General features: G+C 38.9%; 3 long non-coding RNA genes across 5 annotated transcripts in view; 2 read left to right on the top strand and 1 right to left on the bottom strand.

Moving 5' to 3' along the window:
- LOC138224674 (uncharacterized) overlaps nt 1-14777 on the top strand; it is a 28054-nt gene extending 13277 nt beyond the window's left edge. Inside the window, exons 2-5 of the long non-coding RNA XR_011183116.1 lie at nt 11255-11421; nt 12582-12789; nt 13628-13745; nt 14580-14777. This is a non-coding gene — a long non-coding RNA (uncharacterized lncRNA). The remainder of the gene's footprint in view (nt 1-11254; nt 11422-12581; nt 12790-13627; nt 13746-14579) is intronic.
- The window catches only part of LOC107075630 (uncharacterized), a 24319-nt gene extending 2735 nt beyond the window's left edge, over nt 1-21584 (bottom strand). The window contains exons 1-2 of the long non-coding RNA XR_001477147.2: nt 21330-21584; nt 20429-20514 (exon numbers count right to left, since the gene is read on the bottom strand). This is a non-coding gene — a long non-coding RNA (uncharacterized lncRNA). The remainder of the gene's footprint in view (nt 1-20428; nt 20515-21329) is intronic.
- On the top strand, nt 19945-25730 carry LOC107075627 (uncharacterized). Of its 3 annotated transcripts, XR_001477143.2 has the most exons (5): nt 19945-20352; nt 20879-20926; nt 24020-24166; nt 24936-25036; nt 25605-25730. It is a non-coding gene; the product is annotated as an uncharacterized lncRNA (long non-coding RNA). The 3 variants fall into 3 exon arrangements; XR_001477144.2 differs by having other exon boundaries at nt 19945-20926; nt 24020-24162; XR_001477142.2 differs by having other exon boundaries at nt 19945-20926.

Below are 25730 nucleotides of genomic sequence, written 5' to 3'. Positions count from 1 at the left end.
TTCCTGTACGAAGCCCATTTTCCCCAGTAAGTCAAGCATTTAAAAAAATAAGGCTCAGTTCATGCAGAAAGAAAGTCATTTACAGAAACCAGAAAACATCTTCTATCAGCGAGCTATACAGGTCATTTTGTAATTCGTAATTCATAGACATAGTCTATGTATTAGTTTAATAACTGAAGCGAGAAAGTAAAAATTTATGGAATGCCAAGATCATTAGACAGACTGTCATTAATTATCTTAATATAACATTATTTTGCATTCTTATTGAGAGATTTTGCTGTTTCCTTTTTGTAAGGCAGCACGATGCCATTGAAAAATTGTAGCATTAAAGGTCAGTAATAATGAGCCTCATAAATTTATAAATCATATTAACGTTTTGCAGGTTCTTTCTTCTCCCTTGAGCTACTCAGATATTTCATCTTTGCTGCCGGATTTCATACTGAAGTTTTGGAATTTGAACACAGGCATTTTGATGATAAATCGTAGGAAGATGGCTTGGGTGTAAAATAATTACCAACAGTCAGGTCCAGGACAGGTTTTCTCAGCCTTATTAAAGGCATCAATTCTCAGATTTACACACCGATCACAAAAAGCGGTGGTGTTTCAAGCCAAAACACAATTTCACACTAGATTAATCTGGAAAACCTGGAGAGGGAAACAAAGAGAAAATATTGTTCTCCAAACCTACATTTTCATTTCCAACTCATCTTTGAGAGCATTTTCCAGTTTCTCTTTGTCTGAGCCTGACTTCTGTGCTAGAGTGAGGGCCTTTCAAGTTCTCAATGGATTCCCTTTTTGAAAATAAGATGAAATACTACCATAATATTCTGTCGTGTCATTGAGACATCATTTCTTTCAAACGTCAAATGGTGTGCTTGCCGTGGGAGGTCTTTGAAATAACAATTTCACACTGCAGACTGCTTTTCTGCAGTTGGACCACTTTGCTTCTTAAAGAAATCTGTTATTAACAAAATAAAATGGCGGATGTCAAAAAGCATGCAGAGAGCAAAGCAGAGCAAAGTTAAGCGCTGTGGAACTCTATAAGAGACATGTGATCTAGAGTCATATGACCTGCTGCTGTGAATTCTTATTAAAGGAGGAGTTTTAGTTTATTGCATTTTCCTAATTAAAAAAAACAAGTTACTCGATCCTAGTCACCTTTACTGCAACCTCTGAACCACTTGGTAAGAGAATGACACGTCTTTGGTAGACATGGAAGATCTCGCTGGGCTGTTCCTTCTTCTGGCCTCTACAGCACACTGAGCACCAATACAGAGGGGCTGAGTTTTTCACACTGACATCACTGAGAGCCTGCAGGTCCACATACATTCTCGACTTATCCCAACCCTACTGCAAAGGGGTTCAATCAATTGAGCCACGTTTCTATGAGAATCCAAGCCCTGGAGTGTGACACAGCCTAGACCTGAGCTGCCAACCCCTGTATATCATGGTTCAACCTGCTCTTTCACTGAGTGCCTTCTAAGTCTGAGCCATATGGATGCCCACGTAATGTGAGCCGTACTGCTGTTTTGGATGGGATACCTGCCTGTTTCCTGCTGACCGCAAAAGTAAACATGAATAAATGAATAGCCCAGTTAAGTCCTACAAGACAGTGAAAAGTGGTGTGATAAAAAAAAACAAAGCTTCTTGTCATTTTGAAAGAAAATGTGCAAAGTTTGAAGTGATCCTTAGTGTCTTATGTGCTGTGTGACGTCCTCAGTGTGTGCTGCTGTATTTGAACAGCCCAAATAGATGTTTCCTGCATTTCTTTTGGATTTGTTTACATGACAGCAGCCTGAACTGACAGTATATATTTTGTGGCCATAATCTCCTAGGAGTTGATATTAATGTTGCATTCCTTGAGGTCTGACTTAATCCGTCTTTGAAATGCTTCTTCTGGCCTCTTCTGCTGTGATTGCATTGGCTAAGCTGGGAGAAGAGAATTGACGTATTGTAACAGGCTTTCACGGTAACTGAAGCAGAGTTTGTGTACTTCATCTTGTCAGTATTGTCTCTTCATTACTCATTGCACAGGCTCTATAGTGAGGACAAGAAGTCGGATTTAGGAACCCTGACAGTCTGTAATACTGCACAACGTATCAAACAGGTCTTTCCAGTGAGCAGGCAGTTTTAAATATTTTAAACAGGGAGCTGTGGAAGCATGCACTGATCGTCCATTAGCATGGTGCAAGGCCTGCAAAGAACCCAAGACTTACTGGGGAGAATGCTCAGCAGCACTCTGCCCTATTTCCCACTACTGTATTTATAGCTGAGCTATTTGAGAATGCAGATTGCTTCGCAGAGGGGCAGACAGTTTGGTGCAGGCAGCCATTGAAAGACTACTAAAAACTTCCTAGTGTGAAAAAAAAATAATAAAATAAAATGTGGCTTCCACACAAATTACATAGGATTTATTAGGATCACATATGCAGTCATAAGTATCATGTTATTTTGAATATAATTGATGGTTCTGCTTCTGAGGTTTAACATTGCATGAGTCGTTCATGCCATTAGCATATAAGGAGCTTAAATTGCAGTTTTCAGCTAAGCAGTAAGGCAGCCGTGTTTGAATTTGCCCAATAGTAATGATCTGTGATATGTGAAAAGTCATTTTAGCTTTTCTTCCAGTGATTACATGATTTTAGAGCCACTGAGCTTAGCTTATTGTTCAGGACTACTGTACTTACAGATACATAGCAGGGCATAGACACCCAATTCACTCTAACAAGTCACATCTATCTTCCCTGTGGTCATTTTCCAGTCTGTGTTCCTCAAATCGTACGCTCACGTGCTAGCTAATGACCACAATTTTGGCTTCTTAGTGGAAAGCGGCATAAATAATTGGTACAAAGACAGAGCTCTGACTTTTTAAGAGAAAACAGCAACAGAATGCACCAAATTAAAAAATAAACTGTCTGTGACCTCTTCCTTCTTGTGGTTTGTGAAATGTAATCCCTTAATCTGTTGATCGGTTTGTGGTCAGGGGCATGACCTAGATCTTGTCAGTGGAGCTTGGCTGTCAGAAAAGGTCGCATCTCAGCTGCGATGCGGTTTCGAACAGTAGCGTTCGCCTGATGTGTTCAGAGCTCTCCTGGTTAATGTTAAGGATCTGACGGAAAAGCTTAACATAACAAGTAATTAAAAGTTATAGGCAGTTTTTATGGTCCTTTTTGTGATGAGGATTAATGTTCTGTTTTATATGCATTAATAAGTTATGAAAACTTTAAATAGTTGCTTTCCAATGCCTTGCAGATCCATATGGAGTAGTTTGACTTCTGTTTATTTGTCTGGCAGAGAATTAAAGTTTTGTGTCTGAACAGTATAAAGGCACAGTGCTATTTGTTGTTGATTGAATTTCTCCCAAGTACCCACAGGTTCTAATTATGCAGCACTCTAGCTACTAAGTGACAAATAAAGTTATCTGGGAAACCTAAGATGTACACAATAGTATATTTTATGTCCATTTTATTTGGTATATCTAAATAATGGAATAATCTAAAATTGGGATAAAAGGATAGAGGTCCATCATGTTACCAATAAAGTTTTATTAAAATATTGAAGATAATTTTTTGTATGTATTTTATAAAAAATATGATTGTTTGAATTTATACATGATGAGACTCCATCTATTACAATATAATACAGTCCACATGTGTCAAAGCAATCTGAACAGAATTTAGAAAACAAGCTTTAGGTCGTTATTACGTTTTAACATTTGTTCATCTACAATTCTTCTGTTAAACTTCCAACTGTATAAATATTTCTTTTTTTTATCTAACTCTAGTAAATCTTGAGGCATTTTCTAAAGCCTCTCAATGACTGAACAGTTTCAGATGTTGTTAAAGAACACAAAGTCACAAGCAAAAAACACAGAACCTCAAAAGGCTCACTTTTAAATGATTTATACGTCTGGCGATAAGCGTTCACACTGGAAGAAATTGATTACATAGAAGTTTAGTCACTCCTTAATAGGATCTCTACAATCATAATGCTTTCATTAATTTTCTTTCCAATTTATCTTAAAAGACCCGTCTGCGTTAATTAGTTTCTTTCAGGCTTTCCTAAGAAGTGGCTGATAATCTATTTTCATGTAAGCAGAAGAAACAGCAAAGAAGAAATGAATTTTTAAGCCTGGGAGGGTTTATTAAATTTTATTTGTAATTTTAATGTCTGATAACACGCAGCCAAAATTGGAATCATTCATTAGTATTCAGTACAAGATTTTCATTCATGTCATTGCATTTTTAATGTGGCATCTGTATTGCCGACATTATTTTGGGAAAGTTTGCAGTGTTGTTTTATTGTTTTATCTCCTATAACGTGCAGATCTGTCAAATTGTCTTTATATGAAGATATATTAAACCCAAAATGCCACTAAGCCTTAACAGCAATGATTGCCTACAAACATACATATTATTCTAAAGGATAAATACATCGTCATCATCATCACTTTTAATACTCACTGGTCCAATTCGGACTCACAGTGGTGTGCAAACACAGGGCACAAGGCAGGGTACACCCTGGATGGGATGCCAGTTTATCACAGGGCAGACACAAACACAGACGTGAACACACTCACACCAAGGCCAATTTCACAGAAGCCAATAAACCTACCAGCATATCTTTGGACTGTGGGAGAAAACCAGAGCACCTGGAGGAAACCTACACAAACACACGATACAAACAATAAATGCACTTTTTCCCAGAATTGTCTTAACTTTTTTTAACAGTGTACTTCATGGACATTATGGCCAGAAGTTCAATCTTTATCTTGTAAAATTAATGGTCCATTTGCCAACAAGAAGAGAAAAAAAACATGCTCTGAAATTATCCTTCAGACAGAGGACAATTAAAGTGGCAGATATCGCACATATTTGTGCAGCACGAACTGTTTAACAGAAATCTAATTCCAGATACAATCTAGGAAGCAATTTAATTAAATTCATTAAAAAGCCGACTTAATTGGCTGCAAATTTTAATAAGCATATGGAACATAACGACTGATGAGCACAAGAACACAGTGCCATTGAAATGTGTTTTTCTCCTATCTATTAAATTTTTGATTAATTGCTAAAAACACTGTAAAATGATTGTTCTGCGACCTTAACGGCTGTCAGGTCTGTTTGTGAATTGCTTGCACTGAAAAAATACACACCCTTATAATTATTTTTAATATGAGGCAATGAAAACTACAGTAATTTGGCACCTTCTAAATATCAGGGACTAACACATGTCCTTGCATAAGCATTTTTTTATTACATTCATTAGTAGAGTCATTAAAATGCTATAGTGTGCAAATGTTATCTCATGAAGGCTTCTAAAAGAGGTCCTGTTACAAACCTTTTTACTATAAACAAACCTAATGTTATCTTTTGACTGTACAGATTATTGAAACAACTGAGAAAATAACAAAATCCAAACTGCAGTAGAAATTATCTCTTTCCTGTTCTTCCCTGGAGTGCATCTTTTTTAGACGGCCTGTGGCCACTGGCTGTGACTCCACATGATCTCAGGACAGACTATGCTATTCACCTGTCTGTAGGATTAATCTGAACAATTCACTGACATTATGAAAGCTTCTGCATGTCAATAGATACAGTACAGTATGTACCTTGGGTGTAACACATTACACATTATTTTATGTCTGACCAATGTAAGATTTTGTGGAATGTGAAGACATTGTGGTAAAAAAAGGGCAATGAATTTACCCTGCTTTTGCTGTGAAGACTTTGAACAGCTTTGTATTTCTGTATTAATTGCTTTTTAATGAAACAGAGAAAAATAAGTCCTTCCTTACACAGTAGCAAACAGATTCCCACTTGCAAAGCTATTATACTCAGGTTTTGTTCTTAAAAACAAGTACCAGGCTGGTTTCAAAATGCAGTCCTTTTCATTACCTGTGAAATTGAACCTTTAGACCTTTTGGAATTTTCTCAAATGCCATCATTTGCTTCAATTGTTAAAAGACGAATCGCTAATAACTGTTGGCACAAAGGTCATACAAGCCCTGCATGTTTTATTAAGTCTTTTAGAAAAAAAAATAATTATTTTTTTAATTTTCAACAATTGTGTTAGAACTTTGCAACATTAAAGTTCATAATACCCTGAAAATTACATTTCTTTGTTTTCCCTTCCTCTGGTAGAAGTCGCAGCGTACTAATTTTCCACTTTGTGTGATATTCTGGCTCATTAAAATTAATGAGAAGTGAAAGTTAAGGCTGACAGGATTTCAGAGCTAATGGCATAAATTGTTTCCGGCTGCTGTGAACAGCCTGAGGCAATATGTATCAGTTTCTACTGGGCTACCCTATCACCAAGGTGATACTGCATCTCTCCAGGCCTACCTCAGAGGGAGACATCATTACAGATTTTAATCAACATCTGAAAGCTTCTAGACCTTTTTAAATCATTCATGGTTTTTCTTTCTTCCTGTTTTTTTTAAGTTTTTTGTCAATTTATTTTTCATACACAATGACATGCGCTGTTCTTACACTTTGATATGGTATAAATGGCATGGCCAAGAGAACTGTATACAAGAAATCTTTCGTTTCCTGGCAGTCGGTATTTTAAACGCAGGTAATTGACTGTTCCCTGTATGAAGCAATTGGATTAGTGTAATTGTAGTGTAATATGGACAGATTGAGATATGTGTATCTATATTGTTTAATGGCTTGAACTATTGTTTGCTTTTAACATGGCTTTATTTGATGTTGAGTATTTATTTGATGTTGATGCCAAAGACGGATTCCCACCCTTCTGGATGGACAATAAAGTTCTATACGTATATGTTTTGTTGAAAAACAGGACCCCACTCCCACAGAAACAAATTTGTCTCATGTCCTGTAGTTTACAGGATGAGAAAAAAATGGATCAAGGTTGAAAACATTCAGAATGCATGCAAAAACACTTCAGAATATACAGTATAGCAGTCATTGTCTGGCAAGACCAGTTAATGTCTTGCAAGTGACTGTACTGAGGAGTCCACAGAAAAATAAAACTGTAAAATCCCGTTATTTTAAACTGGCTGATCAAGGAACCTCAATATCCCCTAATTTCTGCCTCAGTATGTTTCCAGCTTGTAAGAAAACCATTTCTACCGTCTTTCTGGTTCAATTTAGATGATCCTTTCCTTGACTAGAAGCCTTCTGTGTTTTCTCTTGCATTTCATCTCCATTTTAATACAGACAATCAACCATGTGCTGGATTCTGCCCTTTGCATCTTTGGAATTTTGCTGTTTTGTCATTTATTTGCAGCGCCGATTGTGCCAGGCCCATCAGCAGAAATTGTGTTGATGCAGAATCGCGTGTTAATGGCCTCTCTCCCCTTGCCAACATACGATCAGAACATCATTACCAGAACAGAACAGGGGGGCTGGGGGGAAGCAGACTGCAGCCCTACACAATCTGTACAAGATCCCCTTGTGATTTGTGATGGCTTGCAGATGTTGGCTTGCTTGCGTTTTATGGGCTCGTAAACAATTATTTTGTGCGTAATTAACACGGCGCGCAAGCAATAATCAAAGTCCTTTGAGCACTTGGAACCCGCAGATGGGGCAACCTTAGGGCAAAATTAGATTGTGAAGAAAAGGAAAGCCACATGGTGGGATTTTATTGTTTCGACCTTCATCCGGCCCTGGTGCAAAACCAAAAGGAGCGTCAGTTGTGTTTGGTCGCCATAGCTTTGAAGACAGAGTGCAGTGTGACAGCCGTGGAGATGAGACATCTGGAATGCCCATGTTAGGCCACATCTGTTGTTGTGAGTCTCAAGTGGTCTAACTGCCCCCACAGCCTGACTCACCAAGAAACGGAAGATAACCGGTGACAAAGTGCACTGTCACTGAGCGTTGATGGAGATAAAAAAGGAAGCTGCAGTCTTGCCACACATTCTAGCTCATCTGAGATGTGTGAAATATTCAGAAAGTCCCTAACATTGACCACAAAAACTATATGTTGAAGGGAACGGGGCGTGGGCAATTACTTTTTATAGTTTTGCAACTTTTAGCTTTTGCCCAAAATCCTCCAAGAATTCAGTGTGCGTCAGAGGGTTTCCATCATATCGATGATTGTGTGAGAATTTATTCACCCCCTCATGTGGACAGCTGGAGAACAGTTTGGTTTGTGCAGACTGTGATTGATTGTGATTCCTTAAAGTCACAATACATTCAAAATAACAGCCGCATACAACAGAAAATGGAAGATAAATGGACAATATGTCGTTTAGAAAATAAATAATCGGTGAGGCATTAAAGATACACAAATGCTATTGATTCCATCGCTCAATTATTGAGCTATTGATGCCACTCAGTATAAGTAGGTTAGGTTAGAACATGATGGCAAATGTCACTAAGGTGTTGATATTTCCTGTTTATGAGTATCGTTATCAATGAAATGTCACTTAAATCTTCCTGTTTGATGTGTGAAATATTACTTCTGATTTTCATCACCTTCGGTAAACCACCATCTTTGATCACATTAAATGATTATTTAACATAGATCAACGGGGCTCCAGCATGGTCCTGAGGAGCCCTTGATTAAAAATAATTTGCTTAATTGATTGAGCATTAATACATGGGTGTTCCCATTCATTGGGAACAAGTGACTCACAAGATGAACTGGTCCTGGTCTCTCCAGGACCAGGCTTGGTAAAAACTGCATTAGATTGTAAGGCATTTCAGCAGCTTCCAATGTTACCATAAGGCAATGACAAGTGCTTAAGTATTGTGGATTTTTTTAGTAATATCTTCTGTACTGATCAGGGACTGAGCCACATAGCTATAAGGATGAAGCTTTTCCTTTCATTTTCTGGACGTAAAAAGAACTACTGAAAAAGTGGTGATGGAAAGGAGGGAGGATGCAGACCATAAAACATTGAGAAACAGAGTCCATGTTGCCTGTATTTATACTTATTTGAACTACCATCTTGAATTTTCATTGATAGAAGTCCCTTGTTATTAATCACAACATTTCATTATTCAGTCTAATAACATGTGCTCTATAATAATAACAATAATCTGTGCTCACCCGTTTTTGACAGATGTCCTCATATTTCCTCAACCAGGACTTTTTGCAAACTGGAGCTGAATCTCAGACACACTGTACATTAAAAAGAGTATTTACTTCTAGTTTGTTACTGCAGAAAAACGTCAATCTACGGCTTTGTACTTTTCTGACCTCCCGTGTGGCATTACAGGTTCACCAGCTGTTAAACTGACCAGAAATATTGTTTTGTAGAGAAAGATTTTCATAAAGATTTTTAAGAAGCCACAAAGAAGTACAAAAAGTACACCAACACAAAAGTCAAGGCAGAACTGAAGGTGAGATTGGTTTTCGGTATTTCATCCACGTCTCTGGGAATGTATCTGTTACCATTCTTTTGCTTATTAAATGGTAAGAGACATTTATTTTGAATTCCACAGTCTGCTCAGGGAAGGCTTTTGTCAGTGCTGTTTATTTTGGAGGATCTTGTTAAAAGAACATGTTTATTAGCGTTACAGCTGCTGGTTCTGCTATTTTTGCAAATCATTTATTCTGGTTTAGTGGGTAAGTCTTTCACCTGTTAACCTTGGAAGACATTAGCTTCATGTTTTCAACAAGTTTTAAATTTGTAACGTGTGTTTGATGGTTTATCTGCCCCTAGAAAATCTATCATCAATTTCCCTACGGGATTAATAAAGTATTACCTATCTAAAATTTCAAAACCCTTTATTTTTTTATTTCTGGTTGCATGTTTTATCAAATGTTTATAAGGTAGTACCTGGAACCATTCACCTTTAGGCCAGGCCTAAACATTATTGAAAAACTCTAGTCTCTCTTTTTAGCCTCTCTTTTCTGCAATTATATATGTGTTTGTGCTTCATGTGTAATATACTGTATATACAGTACTTACTGTTACTGAGATGCATCAAGCAAGTGTATGTATGTGGTAGCAAAAAAATCAGTAGCATATGTATTGATTTCTCTTAATCGTTATACAATTTCTAACTCTTTTAAAGAAAAAGAAATAGATCAATTGTCCACAGTAACATAATGTACATATGTTTAGGTACGTAGTTTTTATTTTGATTTTTTATTTAAACATTAAAACATTGATTTTATATTAATTAAAAATGCCTAAAAGTATTTAAATTAAAGATACGTATCTGAAACTTTAAGTAACTCTGGAAAAAACTGCATGATATTGAAACACACATAATTCTTAAACCCACTGATGTTTTAATAGTAATTATGCAGGAATTAATTGGTCAAGGTTAGGAACTTTGATTTAAAAACTGCAACAAGCTCTGAACTACTGTAATCTCCAGTGATCAGTCTTTTGGAAATCAGTTTGATTTGATTTTATATAATGCCTTTTTCATGGCAATCATTCTCTGTAAGTGCTGGGTGTCGTTTTAGTTTACAACAATTTCAAAACACAAGAAGGAAATAGAAAATACAGACTGAAACCAACTGCATATTCACGTGAGTCCATTGTCATTAGAACACTGCCATACATAGGATTAGTTTTAGGTGAAGTGTGAAAAAACGAATATCAAGGATTCTTATCCATTTTGATTTTCATGTTAACTCACTGTTATTACTTCATCTTTTTACCACCAGAGTGCGCATCACGCACTGCTTGCTGGGCCAGCTGCTCAGCAGAGGTACACAACACGCAGACAGCTGTAATCAATAATGCACTGACCACTGTACCTTGGGCTCCACCCCTCCCTGCCTCAGCTCTATATAAACAGCCCTCATTCTCTTTAGTACTTAATCTTGTTGCCTCTGGATTTAGCTCTGGTCTATACTTACCTGTTCCTTCCTTGTTCCTTACAGAATTTTCCCCTGGTTCCTCTGTGATTGCGTTTCCGTGTTTTCTGTATTGTTTTTCCACTCAGATTGCCTTCCCGGATTCTGAATTCAGCTTGTTCTTGTACTTTCTCTGGATTTCGTCTTCTGGTTCCTATTTCTGTTGGTTCCTGCACAGGGTCCACTTCCTTGCCTGTTTGACTGTTTTAGACAATATAGACAGTCCTTTACGTCACTTGGCTGCCTAGGCAGCCTTTGCACTCGCATTCATCATTTGATTTCATTTTCAGTTCTGTAGTTAGAACCTGTGGCCAGATCCAGGTCTTTAAAGAGGTTTAGAACCACGTTTCTCTTTACAGCTGTCAGCCTGCTCACACCTTGACAGTTCTCTGCTCGGCCCTTTACTGTCATTGTTCTCACACTGCTGCTGTGTTTACTTGGGAATTGTCTCTTGCTCTGGTTGCAGGACTCCTCCAGGCAGCTGGGTGTGGGAGTCTCCTGAACATTGAGGGGAGAGCTGGCGGGACCACTGTCCTACTTTGTCTCTACAACCTGGCAGCTATTGACAACAGGACGGGAAATCTGGACATTGAATGGACTGTCGAAAACAAAGGGAACATCCGTGATCCATTGGTAATAAACTAAGCACGCACTTGGGTATAGATTGAAATGCATGATGGTTTTTCCCTATGAGCTACTTATTTACTGAGGGTCTGTTTAAATAATACACTCTCCAGCAGTATAATTAATAATTAGTAGAAAAAAACATTAATGCTAGGAAAGTGCAGACTCCTATTTTGACTGACTTTGCTTTTCACTCCTCCTGTGTATCAAAGGAAGGCAGCAACTGAAGAAAATCAGTTCAGTAGCTGCCCAAAGTATTTCCCCCCGTTTTCCTGAGAGTCCAATCAAGACTGATAGTAATTGTGTTATCTCCCATCTTTTTCTTAACATTTGATCTAATATTTTGGAGTCCTTTTTGTTCCATCCATCCATTCATTTACTAACTGCTTCTTCCAATTCACTGTCACGGTGGAGCTGGATCATTTTCCTGAAAGCAACAGGCACAAGGCAGGGTACACCCTGGATAGGATGCCAGTTTATCACAGGACAGAATCATACACACCTGCGCAGGCCCTACGAGAGGGGGGGCCTCACCTCACAGGGGGGCCTCAACCTCAGCCAAGGGTGCATGGTCTTCCACTTTAACCCTTTAGCTGTGTTTCTCGACTTGAGTCGAATTTGGTACTTTTACCATATACTGTGATTCTCGACTAAAGTCCACAGCTGTGAAAAAACGATCCTCTTTTAGTGCTGAATCTACCATTCTTTAAGAGTTTCAAAATGCCCGCTTTCATCTTCCCCATCATGCCATTCTTTTCATTAAAATAGTTTTTACCCCTCTTCCCAAACAACGAGGGGGCCTCACAATGTGAAATGGCCTCATCTGAGCGCTTGGAGGGCTTGCACCTCCAAACTTCCCAGAAGCCAATTAACCTACATGCATGTCTTTGGACTGTGGGAGGAAACTGAAGCACACAGAGCAAACCCATGTGAACATAGGGAGAACATACAAACTCCACACAGATAGCACCCAGGTTCAGGAATTGAACCCAGGGCCCCAGTGCTGTGATCTATCACCACTTCTTTTTGTTCCATCATTTCACGTAACCTTTTGCTACAGCTGGACTTTACACAGACATACGAAAATATTTTGTATTTCTATAGCTTCTGCACTTCAGCTTATAAATTCAGTAAATCAGGGTACCTTTAATTTTCTCTTCTATCCCTAGATTTGGTTTACAGGAAACCAAGTTTTTAAACTGGTCCCGTCTTTCAGCACCAGAATATCTTTTTTGAGTGATAATCTAACCACTGGAGATGCTTCTGTAGAGATTATCTCCCTGAGAATGGAGGACTCTGGACTTTATCAATGCCAGGTGCTGAAAATCCCTTTTATTCAGAAGACAACCATCAATATGACAGTTGTTGAAGAACAAAGTAAGTATTTTGACTGAACTTAAAATATATTGCTTATAGCCAATAGCATCCTTGTAAAATGGTAAGAGCACCGAAAAGACAAATGTCACAACAATCTTTCTGCATATTTATCACATTCCCATCGACATGACGGTTTTCAGGAATAACCTATTGTACGTTTTTTTCAAAATGGAAAGCTGAACTCTCATTCTGAAAACGCTGCACATTCCTAAAATGCAATGTATTCCTCTCAATCCAGTTCAGCACAGACTTTGAACACCTACCCTTAAGAAACATACAATACATTTTGATTTTGTTAGATTTGTAATGTAAACCTTACTGAATTTAGCAAGGTGTATTTAAGACAAAAGCAATCTGTGAAAGATTTTTCACCTTAAGTATTGCCCACTCTGAATCATCCACAGCATAAAGAGCCATAACTTAAAAAAATGTAGCCTCCCTCTCTGTGCAAGAAAGTATTAACCCTTGGGGCACTTTTCCACATGACATATGCCAATGCTAATTCTATCCAATATAACACATTTCAAGCTACTGCAAATAAAATGTGGTAAACCTGGTACAGTACATAATTTGCAGTGGAAAGCAGAAATGTGTCAGGAAGCTTATTTTCCTTACTATGAACTTTCAGTTCTTTAGACCAACAACATAGAGAAAATCCCATTAAAACTTCCCTCATGAACACATAACCAGCCCTTCTACCATTGATCAGCTCTGATCAGCTCGCACCAGCATCACGCTCTGTCCCTTCCCCCTGGCTTGAGCCCCAAATTATACACACGAGACACCTCTTTCCCTGGGCTGGGTTTTCAGTATGTCTTGTTTTCTCTTTTATTTCTAGAGATGTCACAGAGTGCCTTTTCCAAGCACGTGTTCTTTTCCTTGCCTCTCCTGTTGCTTCTGAACCTCGTGTTTCTGGGATACTGGTACTGTAGAAGAAGGAGCACTTCTGAGACAAGGTATGCCAAGGATCTGAAACTTAAATGCACTTTGACTTCTATCAGTAGAGCTGATGTCGCATACAGCACCCACACTCCTGCTTTTAGTACGCCATGTCCATTTCACTAGCGAAATCTGAATAAAATGGTATGATCTGTTGGGCAACCATTTCCATTCGCATTAATGGGTATAGCCCCGAACATAGCATGCCTCATGACTCCTAAGGAATATAAAGTAATAGCAAACCTGTCCCTTTCTTCAGTGTGCTGTACTATAGGAAAGACTGCCAACCTTTTTCATACATCTCTCAGAAGTTACACCACTGGTGCCACATCAGTCCAGTGCACCACTGTAGGCAAAAGCACACCTGGTTTACACAAGTGCAATTAAAGAATGCATTTAAGTGAAGTGGATCAATCTATTATCTATGTACATGTATTACTATATATCTGTTATCTTCTATTTTATCTGTTACTTTTTTATGCTGCAATACACTGAACAATCCTTTCATCCACTTAAATGTTCTGCTGTAGAATCAACACGGCTCTGCACATCTCCCAGCCTATAACTTAACACATAATCTTTATTGTAAGTCTAAATGTTTCCTTACACCAAGTTTTGATTAACTTTATCTCAGTGGGCGGGTGCAGACTGCAGTGGACAAGGATATTATGACAGTCATGGAGAGAACAGTTAATGGATCAATAATCTGTTTGTTATAGGCAAATAAAGGCACAGGCTCAATAACCCATCAGCCACCAAACACACCAACCTGACTCAAATACCACCAAGCTCATTAATTGTCTCTGCTTGAGAAAAAAGTACTAATTAATGTCAATCATGTTACCTTTCAGCGTGCAGTTCAAAAAGAGGTCCCAGGTCCACATTCAGGGCACCACACAGTGAGAAGAACTCAGAAAGAAAGACAAACACTGCCTTGTCGTCTCTGCTTTTGTTACATGAGAAGAAAAATAATCTTTTTGTGCTTTGCCATTGATTGCATTTCTCAATTGATTGCAATTAATAAAAAATCATTTTAATTCGTTTTACAATATCTTGGTATGATATCGGAGTCTAACCATGCAGGCATGAAACTCCAGTCCATCGCAGTGCAACCACATTCACACCAGGGCCAATGTCTTCAGAAGCCAGTTAACCTACCAGTATGCTTTTGGACTGTGGGAGGAAATCGGAGCATCTGAACATGGTGAGGACACAAAATGCATGCGATTCCAGTATTAAACCAGACAGCACCACTGTCTTAATTAATGTAGTTAAAGAAAAAGTTCAATTTTTGTAAAAACCTTTCTATATATTAGCTTTACCACAATGGAACGCTCCTATAAGCCAACTATAAATCCAATGGCAATTGTACCTTCTTACAATTCATCACTTCTTGCAACATAGTGGCTCCTCCATTATTCTCTCATAATCCAGCAGTAATTTCTGCTAGGCTTGGCAGAATTCTTTAATTACTTGTCAGCAAAGGACATTGTTTCTGTTTGTCTTTACAAATCTGGCATATAAATTGCCTTTGTGGGGAAAACCCGAATATTAGATTTTTCCAGCAATTAAACATTTTTCCTCCCTAACTTTGAAATAATTACACTTTTCCCCGACTTCACCGGGACACCAAAAACTGAACCCTGAGAGAGCCAGCACACAGCAATTTAATTCCTGTCAAAGCAGCGTTTATTAAAAGCTTCTCACCAGCACACTGGACAAGAGATCAAGAGTTATATATTGTGCAAGTCAGCAATTTTAAAGAGGAAGTGTTTTTGGGATGCATGGACATGCAATAGTAGGCAGAGCTCTGACCTGGACCTGGATTTTAAGTTTTGACAGTTTAGTAGAAGACATGTTGCACAGTAAGTGCTTGTTTGTCTTGTTTCCTGTGTCCCAATATGTAAGAGTATTATTCTGGAATCTTTTCAAGTCAATGTTACACTCCTGAGAATCCCACACCTACCACTAGAAGACAGTGTGATGTGATAAGTGAACCTCGTGTCTGGGAGATGAAATATCCCAATTGGTGGTAGTTGGCAATCTTAGCTAACAATTCACTTCAACATGTCATGTTGAGCCTGCCTCCTAGCAAGGACTGTTCATGAGAACATGCTGGAAGTGTTTCGTCCTTCCAAGCCACCACAGACTAACTCTGCAGGCATCCAGGGTGGCCAGATGGTGATCATTCAAACAGCATTTCATTCCTCTGAGCTCCGTTTTGTTGCCCAATTTGCTGAGTAGCTTCCTTAACAGACAAGAGGGGACGCGCTGAGCTTGGGACCATCTTGGCTCAAGAGTAAGTTGCCAAAGGGAGGTGAAAATAAATGACACCAGGACGTGTGTGGACATGACTTAATATATTTATTTCTTTTCAGATGCCATTTTTGAGCTAAATGCACTTACTGGTAACCACAAAAAAACACTTAAATATATTTAATTACTAAGGTTTTAAAATACATTTTTTATTGTAGTTTGTTAACCTCTAGGCAGTGAAAGAAGATACTGGATGGTAGAAGGTGGAGATTTAATTTGAGCTAATGGCGTTTTATAAGTAACAACACAGCAGAACATTGCTCTGGTAAAATATGAGCCTTTCTAAAACTGTGAGTCCTCCTATGTCACAGCACAAAATGAGGAGGGATCACCCCGGATGTATGTAAACTGAGTGTTTTTTGGGGATTTGGGGATTTTTCAGGAAAATAGCACTGGAAAGTCTGAGAGGAATATACATAACACACAGAGGAGACCCATTTATCACACAGTGTTACAACGGGAGTGTGTAATGATCCACACCAAAACAAATAAACAAGGTGAGTCGATCTTCATTACCGAGAATAAAAACAAGAAAACAAGACATCCCTCCAGCAACCAGGGGCACAACAGGAGATTTTTAAGCACGAAAGGGAAACTGGAGGATAACTGGAATATCAGAAAGGCTGGGCTCTTGGGTTAGAGTAAGATTTCCCCCTGGGTGATGGAAAAGAACCAGGGTATCCAGGATGAAGGAGAATGTCCCTTGCTTGATCAGGCCTTGCAACAAGTGAAGACGTTCCAGGTTTTAAGGTCTCCGAGTCATCATTAACAAATACAGTGTATGACAAGAAACTGGTGGTAAACTTTATTTATTCCATATTTCTGGATCAATAAACTAAGTCAGAAGTTCTGCATATTCTGTATGTGCACAATTGTCAGCAATATATAAATGTAGTTTATCCCCAAGGTGAAATTACTGGATGGTATTAATCATTCCTCTTTAATTGAATTTCCATCAATTCCAAAAAAATAAAAAATACATTAAATACATTCCTATAAATTATTGGTCTATTTAATATATGTTTAAGTTATTGAAAATTATACATAAGGCGGATAACAGTTAATATAACTGTGAACCAGAGAGTAAATTAAATGGAAAAACACAGTTCAGCCCTCTGTATCTCACCTATCAAGCAGCAGTGCATTATGAGAGTCCTGACAGTGCGAAACTCACAGAGAGTCAGTACAGCATGGAGCCTATCTGTCTCCAAGACCATCATCATCATAATAATAATTTGTCTACAGCCAAGGCAATATATGTGTACCTGTAAAATCAAAGCTGATAATGAAAGGTGAGAGACAGCAGTGGCATCAGAGGCTGCAGTCAGGTATGGAAAGCTGCTTGCTCTTGAACATGAGTTTCCACAGATTTGTTATGTGTTTAATGTCCTTTGTTATTAAACATGCCTTTTTATATGGCTTATTATTCAGATAATTATTTATTTTCTTTGTTGGAAAAACTGAAACCAAAGTACACAAACAATTGATGTACTGTGTAGTCGCTGTTGTTATCTAAGGTGTCTTGGTACAAACAAAGCCCACTCTGTACACTCAAAATAGGAATCAAATGGCTGGGTAGCAGTGTTGTGTGTATGTGGCCTGGACATGTAGTGAAAGGGAAACGTGTGCTTGTTCTTAATAATGGAAAAATGAAGATAATTCTATTGTTGTTTCCCATCACAAGTCTTCAAGCTGGAGAGTAGGAAGTCATAGCAACTCATCAGACTGTACTGTATCACCCTCTGGGCAAGAAAGGGTAAGAGATGAGGTCATCTTAAAACCACAGTAAATGAGATTTCACTCTTGTCTATACAGAACTGTCTGTTTGTTTTTGAGTATAGTTATCAAAGGTTGGCCATGCTATCAATGGCAACATCTTACTTTTTAACTGTTAATGGGTTTCTTGGAATAGTATCCCTTTTGTTCACTTTTATTTGGCAAATGTATCTGGTGCCTAGTGGTGCTAACATAAAAAAAGGATTTTAACAATTTTACACAATAACAAACTCCCATATTAGCCAGTCTGAGATATCTGGAGATCAAGATATCTTAAACCCATGCTATAAGGTCAAACTAGCTAGCTTGTTCCACACCTCCACAACCCTTTGGGTAAGGAACAGTCTCTGGTTCTCAGTTTTAAATGTAGTTCCACATTATGACTTTTAGGAGGAAGGGTTTCAACAATGGGGAATGAAACATATGCAGTGGTCAGGTTTTACACTGTTCTGTTTGCAGACAACAGACCTGTATTCACAAATTCACTCATATAATTACATAAATCATAATTACAAAGGTTTGTCCATACTTGAGTATATTCTAATATTTTTATGAATAACAATTCCTGATTATAGGATGTAGCCCTATACTTGGCTTAACAGTTGTGTGAAAAATGTTTTTTTTTATGAAAGTTGACCTTTAGAAAATTGCTCAGAAATCCCTCCGGTCTCTCTTCAGCACCACAGACAGCTCCCCCATAAACACATAGATATACTAATAGATGGTAGTAATGTTCTTAGCTCATTTGCTTGTCACAGAGCTACAGTAATAAGCACAATACTCCCAGTGTATGCAGAAAAATAATCAGTCTATGAGAAGTGTGTTCAATATCTGAGGTTATTTTCATGTAAAGATATTTCCTGTATTGTTGTCAGGATAAGATGTCTTATTTAACCAAAATCCAAACCAATTAGATGGACTGAAAACCCACCTCATTTTTAATTTTTCATATATTATGTTCTTTAAAATGGACAAACTTGTTCCCTACGCTGCCTGTAAAAGGAAACACTAGAGATGCTTGTTTTAGCAGCAGCCTGTAGTCCACTTTGATCTGTTACTTTCAAGAGCCATTTGCTTTTCCTTTAGAAATGCTCCTTAAGGCATATTTACAAATAACCTAAGGTCTTCAGAAATCTACATAAAGAGCTGTTTTCCTCAATCCCAGTCACTCTGTATATCGTTTTCCCCAACATTTTCTTGCACTTTTTTTTTTACTGTTTTCAATAACAGCTGTAGAAATAGAGATGATGACTAGCATTGCAGTATGTTACATTTCTAGTTGTCTTGAATTACGATTAGTCCAATTAAAATATATGAGAATACATTAAACCAGGCTCTAATTCTTCAGTTCACCAATCCCCTGAATCCATATAAAGAGTGAGAGTCTGGTTTCATGTAATTTACAATTCATCCTGTGTATATTACCTTTTTATCTTTCCAGACTCGTCATTAAAGAAATAAACTGAATAGAATAATTAATATTGAAGTTAATATGGAACAATTATGACACTTCTCTATTCTAAACATTGTTTCCAATTACAGGCCTTCAGTCTGAGCTTTTAAGATGAAGATAGGGAGGACATGACACTCAGGGTAGTGTGGTGAAGAACTGTACCTCACTGAGCGCAAGTACTACACAATTCCTTCCCAAATTCGCACACCCCATCTTCTGACTTCTTTAAAGTTAATTGTGCCCTGCTAGGATTGGATGTCAATTTGCAACCAGTTCCTTTTTGCGATTGGATACTACAGTTCACAGCTCCTCCCATAGTGACATCCCCTCGCTTTCTAGCCTTCTGATTGGTCTCGAAAACGGACGGGGACGCATTTGAAAGTAACCACGCCCCTCCACTGGAAGTGCCGTCTAAACATCAAACGAGATGATTTGGAAAAAGTACTACAGCGGTCCCAGACACTTCAATTGGCCAATTTATGGGAAGAGCTACTTAAGAGAGCTCTCGTATTTCAGGTGGGTAGCTGCGTCAGCATGCGTAGGCTGCAAAGGAACAAGTAAAAGGTTTATTCCATAGTGAAAAAAAGAAGAAAGAAAATATCGTTTCGGCCGTGGAGCTTTCTTCAAGTGTGAGTCTGGTTTCATTAAGAAGGCTCCACACCTGAAACGTTGTGTTTTCTTCTTTTTTTCAGCATGGAATAAACCTATTACTTGATCCTAAAGAGAGCTCTATGCAATCGTGTATCCTCCTCCCCCCCGACTCCACACCCTCACACGTGTCGTGCATCAGCACACCAACGATCGTTTCTGCTCTTTCATTACAAGCGAATAAAGCAAATAAGTGCCACGTTTGCTGCCGTTTTCCAGAGGTAATCTGTTTTGATGCTATGAATAGGACGGTTCTTTCCTCTAGTCCTGTTGAGACTAGAGACTGGAGGCCCGGCCAGCAGGAGGCGGCGAGTCACGGTCTTCCAAATTTGAGATCATCGCGAAAAGTTTCGCTTTTTCTCGTGAAGTCGTTCAAAAGCTACCAAGTGTACGAGTGTTTTTCGGTTCAAAAATGTTTTCTTAAGAGCCAGGTAAGGGGTTTCTTCTCTCCCCGGGAGGATAATACAATTTTCACAGCGAGTTAACACAACACGGCTGGATGCCTACCTTAGCTCGTAACCTGACCGAAATTTCAACCCAGTCCCTGCTGAACCCGAGCTGTCTGCGCCTTTGTGGTCAGCAGAATTAAAGGGCTGTACAAGTGAAGAAAAAACACGGATTCGTGGGTTAAAAAGACAGGGTTTACACGCGAGACCTGTTCAATTCCCTCATAACCGCAAAATAACGACGTCCCATCGAAAGACATAAAAGCTGTTTTTAAACTGCGCTTTTCGGTTTCTCGGATTTTTTTAAGAAGCCATTTAAAGCCAAGACGTGCTCCAGAGAGAGCCCTGCTTTAACACAAACACGGGTTTTGGTTTTTGCACGTCTGAAAGAACAGGCTGGAATCGAACCGAACAACTGTGCAGCCAAAACAGCTGCACTATACCGGATTTCTCAATTCGTACAACTATGAAAGCTGCTGGTTCTGTTTTAATGCATTGTTTCTCTCTACAGACTCGAAGTCACAGGCGAAAGTACAACACGCCTACTAGCTCCAGTAAAGTAAGTCTATACGTTTTGAAACAAACTACTTTTTCGACTTGTTCCCATCGCAATAAAGAGAAACAACCCAAATGTCTTCGTCCTGAATACCGCAGCCCTGACTGAATTGTTAATCTCGGGTGGGTTTGGGGGAGGGTTGCAAACTCGTTATTTAACGACGCAGAAGCAACCAGACTACCAAACCCGCCAAGGAGGTCATTAGTTCAAATCTAATTCTAGATTAGCCACACCTGGCGTCTAATTTGGAAGTGCCTAACAATTGGAGCTAGCCGTCTCTGCTTTTAAAAACGCGAGCTTTCTAATAACCTGTTTATTCGCATGTCTTTTTTTCCCACCCCTTTTGTTCAGGATTACAGTTTATTTGAAAAACGATTTCTATTTAATTCGGAGCTACTGTACTCACCGTGCTTCCCTTCCAGTGCTCTCCGCTGCAGTACGTTGATACAACCATTTTCATCGCCATTGATTTGCCTAATTTTCAATTAATTATTTGCAGCAAGCCTGCATTGAAGGATTAGAAGGCCTGCAGGTAAACAGATTCCAGGTTTTAAGGTCCCAATTTACTAATATAATTCCTCGAGAAAGGACAGGTTTACACCTTAACAATCACACAGCTACCCATGCATACTCTCCGGTTTCAATTGTATTGTTTTTGTAGACCTCAGCAAAAATGCTTCTTGTATGGACAAATATGGCACAACAAGAGAGTAACTCCTTGCTGAAAAGTAAACATGTTTCAGCTGTGGAGTGCACAGGTGGAGTATACAGTATGTGTAGGGAGCACTGGGCACAATGGCGGGATACACCTTGGACTGGATGCCAGTCCACTGCAGGACACACAGACGCACGCGCACATACTCACACCAGGGCCAATTTGACAGAAGCCAGTTACCCCAGCAGTGTGTTTTTGGACTGTGGGAGGAAACCGGAGCACCTGGAGGAAACCCACTTGAACATGGGCAGAACATGCACACTCCACACAGACAACACCTGGAGGAGCCAAAGGTATCCGGTTCCAGAAAAATTAGGCACCTTGAGAAGAGGATTTTGAAGCGACGCTTGAGATTGAAAGCAAGAACAGCTATATCTGTGCTAAAATGCATAACTTCCCACATCCCCACAAGCAGTCAAAAAAGATATTTGGCAGCACTACTTTCTTACATTTCCCAGTGTTCATATCTCTATAAAGTCGAGATCAGACATTGATGGTTCCCGCCACTGTTATGCTTTCTGAAGACATCCATTCCTGCACATGTACTGTATTTGGGGTAAACTAGGCTGTCTAGATTGGAAAGGAGATATTTTTTTCGTTATGTCAGGTAAATCTGTATTCTGCAGTTAAAGTTATGTGAGTAGTATTTATTCAGATGTCAGAATTATAAAGTCAGAAACTTAAGAATAATTTCGGCTTCTGCCCACACACCTGAAAATTGCTCCACTGCCAAAACATTTCTATATTTTTCAGTGTGGAATTCATCTCTGCTTGTTCCTTTTTAGCTGCAGACCCTGACACTATTTTTAACTTTGACTGCATTAAAGATTTTGTTCTTCCTGATTTGAACCTTTTAGTAATGAAAGACAACCTAAGTTGCACCCCCTCAGCCCCCCCCCCCCCCAACCCCAGTAAATATTCCTATTAATAGTAGAAGGTAATAGTAGAATTAAAAATAATTTATAATGTTTATAGCAAATTATTTTGTTTGCAAAGATGAGTTTTGTTTAATTTAACAAAGCAGTTGACTTCCTTCATTTGCTATGTAAATCAACTGGATTGAGCGTTAATATGACACTGTGCTATTAGAAAAAATTCAGGATATATTGTAGATATTGAAAGGTTTTTGGTATCATTTGGATTAATTTGTCATTCATGCCTGACTGTTCCAGAAGTGCTGAATGCCCTTATTACAGTACTTCTACCAAGTTGAATGTCAATCCCAGTGATCTTCTTTGAATAACCCAGAAAGAAATCCATAAGCCCTGGTTCTAAAGGCAATGCCTTCAGTGACTAGTATTTTAGGGGCTGGACAAAATTGGCCAACTGGACCAAATTTATCCAGAGTTTTCAAATGCAGATAACAAATGCTTAACAATTTGACAGTTATACGCTGTGATATGGGAGAGCATGAGTCACAACCTTATGCCAAGTGTGTTGGAGAGGTCTAAGGGTTTTTGTTTGGACAGGACAGGAGGCTTTTTTGATGATTGTTGGTAGCTTAACACCACACAGTGCTTTGTTGACCAGCTCCTGAGTCATCATTTGCTACCCTTGTGCTGACGTGATCCTGAGGTGACCGTGATCCAGTGGGCGCTGTGCTCATGCTGATGAGACCACACTCCTGGGGGGGGGTAAAGCGTGCATTATGGATGCTCAGCTTGTATTGTCTACCACTGGCCAAACTAATTGCCTGTGATTTGAACAGCAATGTTGCTGTTACCATACTAAAGCACACTTACTTGATTTGTGTTGCACCTGATCAAAAAAGTGGTCATTTTCCCCACCGTGTACAGCCACTGACTTCTTACCTTCTGAACTGGCTTTTTGGTGCCTCTGGAAGTGCCTGAAATCCTGGTGGGGGCAAGGGCAGTGGGAGACTGTGGATAAGCAGGGATTGCAAAAATGAAGTCCATATATTGAAGTCTGCAATGAGCCCGTCATTGGGAGCTTTTCTTTATGCAACACTTCCACCTGCTGGAAATTGTAAAGATAAACCTTGTCTTGTGTATAATGCTGGGCAATGGGGATATGGCCATAGTTATAAATATGATGCTAGATTTCATCCCCTCACCCCGTGTTTCCTAAAAGAATTTATTTTTTTTGGTCTTACCTAAGCTGTTATCTGTTTCTTTTCTTCTCCATAATTTCACATTTAAATCAGCCATTGCACAAAGACAACCCACATTGTAATTAGCTTTTCCATTGCTGTAGACCACATTTTCTGGCCGTGTCAATTTGTTTTTGGTTAGTTGGGTAATGCAACTGCGCTGTTCATGGCACTCTAAACTTTTCTGCTTCTGACCTGATTCAGCCTCGCTCAGCTATTGAAATATTGAAATCTGATGAGATCAGGCTACCAAGTGGTAATTCTGTTCCAGTTGTTACAGGTCTGAGTCCAGACTGAAGAGGTGAGGGATCTGATTTGACGGCATCGACTAGTCAGCTGGAGATGAAGTAGCTGCATTTCCTGTGCAGAAGAGCGGTTTCTATTGAACAGTGAGAAGAAGGATGTGACAGATGGGTAGGTAAGGAGCCAAGCAGCCAATTGGATCATTTTCTATGGTAGCTGGTGATATTTCAGAGGTGTTGGGTTAATACAGTCCCCTTCTGTATTGACTTTATGCTAGTGAATTGGAAGCAGCAGGAGGAATAGTTAATGATTTCGTTAAAATGTGCATATTAATATTCAGTCTTTAAATGGAGTCTGCAAAGTGAGTGTGATGATTCCAGGAATTTGATTTGTATCCCTTGAGCATAAACAAATGGCATTAACATCGTCTGTAGCAGAAGGAACGCAATGTATTTCACTGTAACCATGTCTTGTAATCATAAACAGTCTCTTAGAAGCTGTTTTAAATTGAATTGGTTGTATAATATTGGTTGATTTTTTTGTTCATCTTTTAACTTTGTTTCCAGCTCGGTGACATTCAGCCAGTGCCCAGCTTGGAGCGATGCGTCTCCGCTGCTCTCTTGCAGTGTAGTTTTCAGATTCATTGGAAGATGTGTTAAATGTTCATCTGTCCCAGTATTTCAGACATTTTATGTTTGTTTTTTTTTAATTTACTGTTGACTGAACTGATGGACCCAAGTAGCCAAATCGTATCATTTTCTATAGTGGCTGGTGATATTTCAGAGGTGTCGGGTTGATACAGTACCCACGGAAACACAAATCCCAAAGTAGAAGAGACACCAACACCTCCATATGAAGTAGCTTAACTCCTTAAATTCATTTTCTATTGAAAGGGCCTCTTTACAGTCATAGTTAAGTGTTTAGGAGATGTGTTTTGCTTTCAGACTTGAAGATCTCCTCTCTTGTGGAAACATCCTGTACTTTGGGCCCCTTGGACAGAGGAAAGTGTCAGGATTGCTGGCTGGTGGAAGAGTACAAAATACAGGTAGATTATTTCTGCTCTCCCAGGACACACCCCGTGTTGTACAGTACAGGGTTCTGTCACAGCTTCAACACACCAGTCACTCATGTCCTCTGCCGGCTGGCTCTGACACAGCAGCAGGGTTTGATAGGTTAGATTCAAACACATCAGAGCACTGATCCCAGCGAGCACTGAAACCTGCAGTGGCAGGAACACAATGTATGCACTGTATTCATACACAGTCTTTTGGAAGATGTTTAAAATTGTTCAGTATTGGTTGTTTTTTATCTTCATTTTACTTGGTTCCCAGCACAGTGAAATTCAGTAAGAGTGCTGTGCTAGATATACATATCTTACACACACCCTTCTAAGTCACTGATTATGTATTTTTAGCAATATCGAAATTTGTTTTTTTATGTTTGTTGTCACTGGAAGTTCTTTTCTTATAGTACTTATTTTAATATAAAATGTGTTTTTATATATGGATGAAATTATCTCTGTTACAGGCCCACATAGGCTGAAAGTACACTATGCTCTTTCTTTCATACCTCAGTCTAATTTGCTCCTACAATACTGTGATTGTATTTTTCAGGGTTGGACTTTGGAGAATTCTGTGGCCAGCCTCAGGAATTGACACTGATTTCAGCTGGCTGGTGTTTGTGTTGAGATCATCCTTTTCACTTTTACTACTGTTTGTCATACAATAAAACAATATTCA

The sequence above is a fragment of the Lepisosteus oculatus genome, chromosome 23 (genome assembly GCF_040954835.1).
Source record: "Lepisosteus oculatus isolate fLepOcu1 chromosome 23, fLepOcu1.hap2, whole genome shotgun sequence".
NCBI classification, from domain to species: Eukaryota; Metazoa; Chordata; class Actinopteri; order Semionotiformes; family Lepisosteidae; genus Lepisosteus; species Lepisosteus oculatus.
The sequence above is the reverse complement of the archived record's forward strand: the minus strand, read 5'-3'. Positions and strand labels throughout refer to the sequence as shown.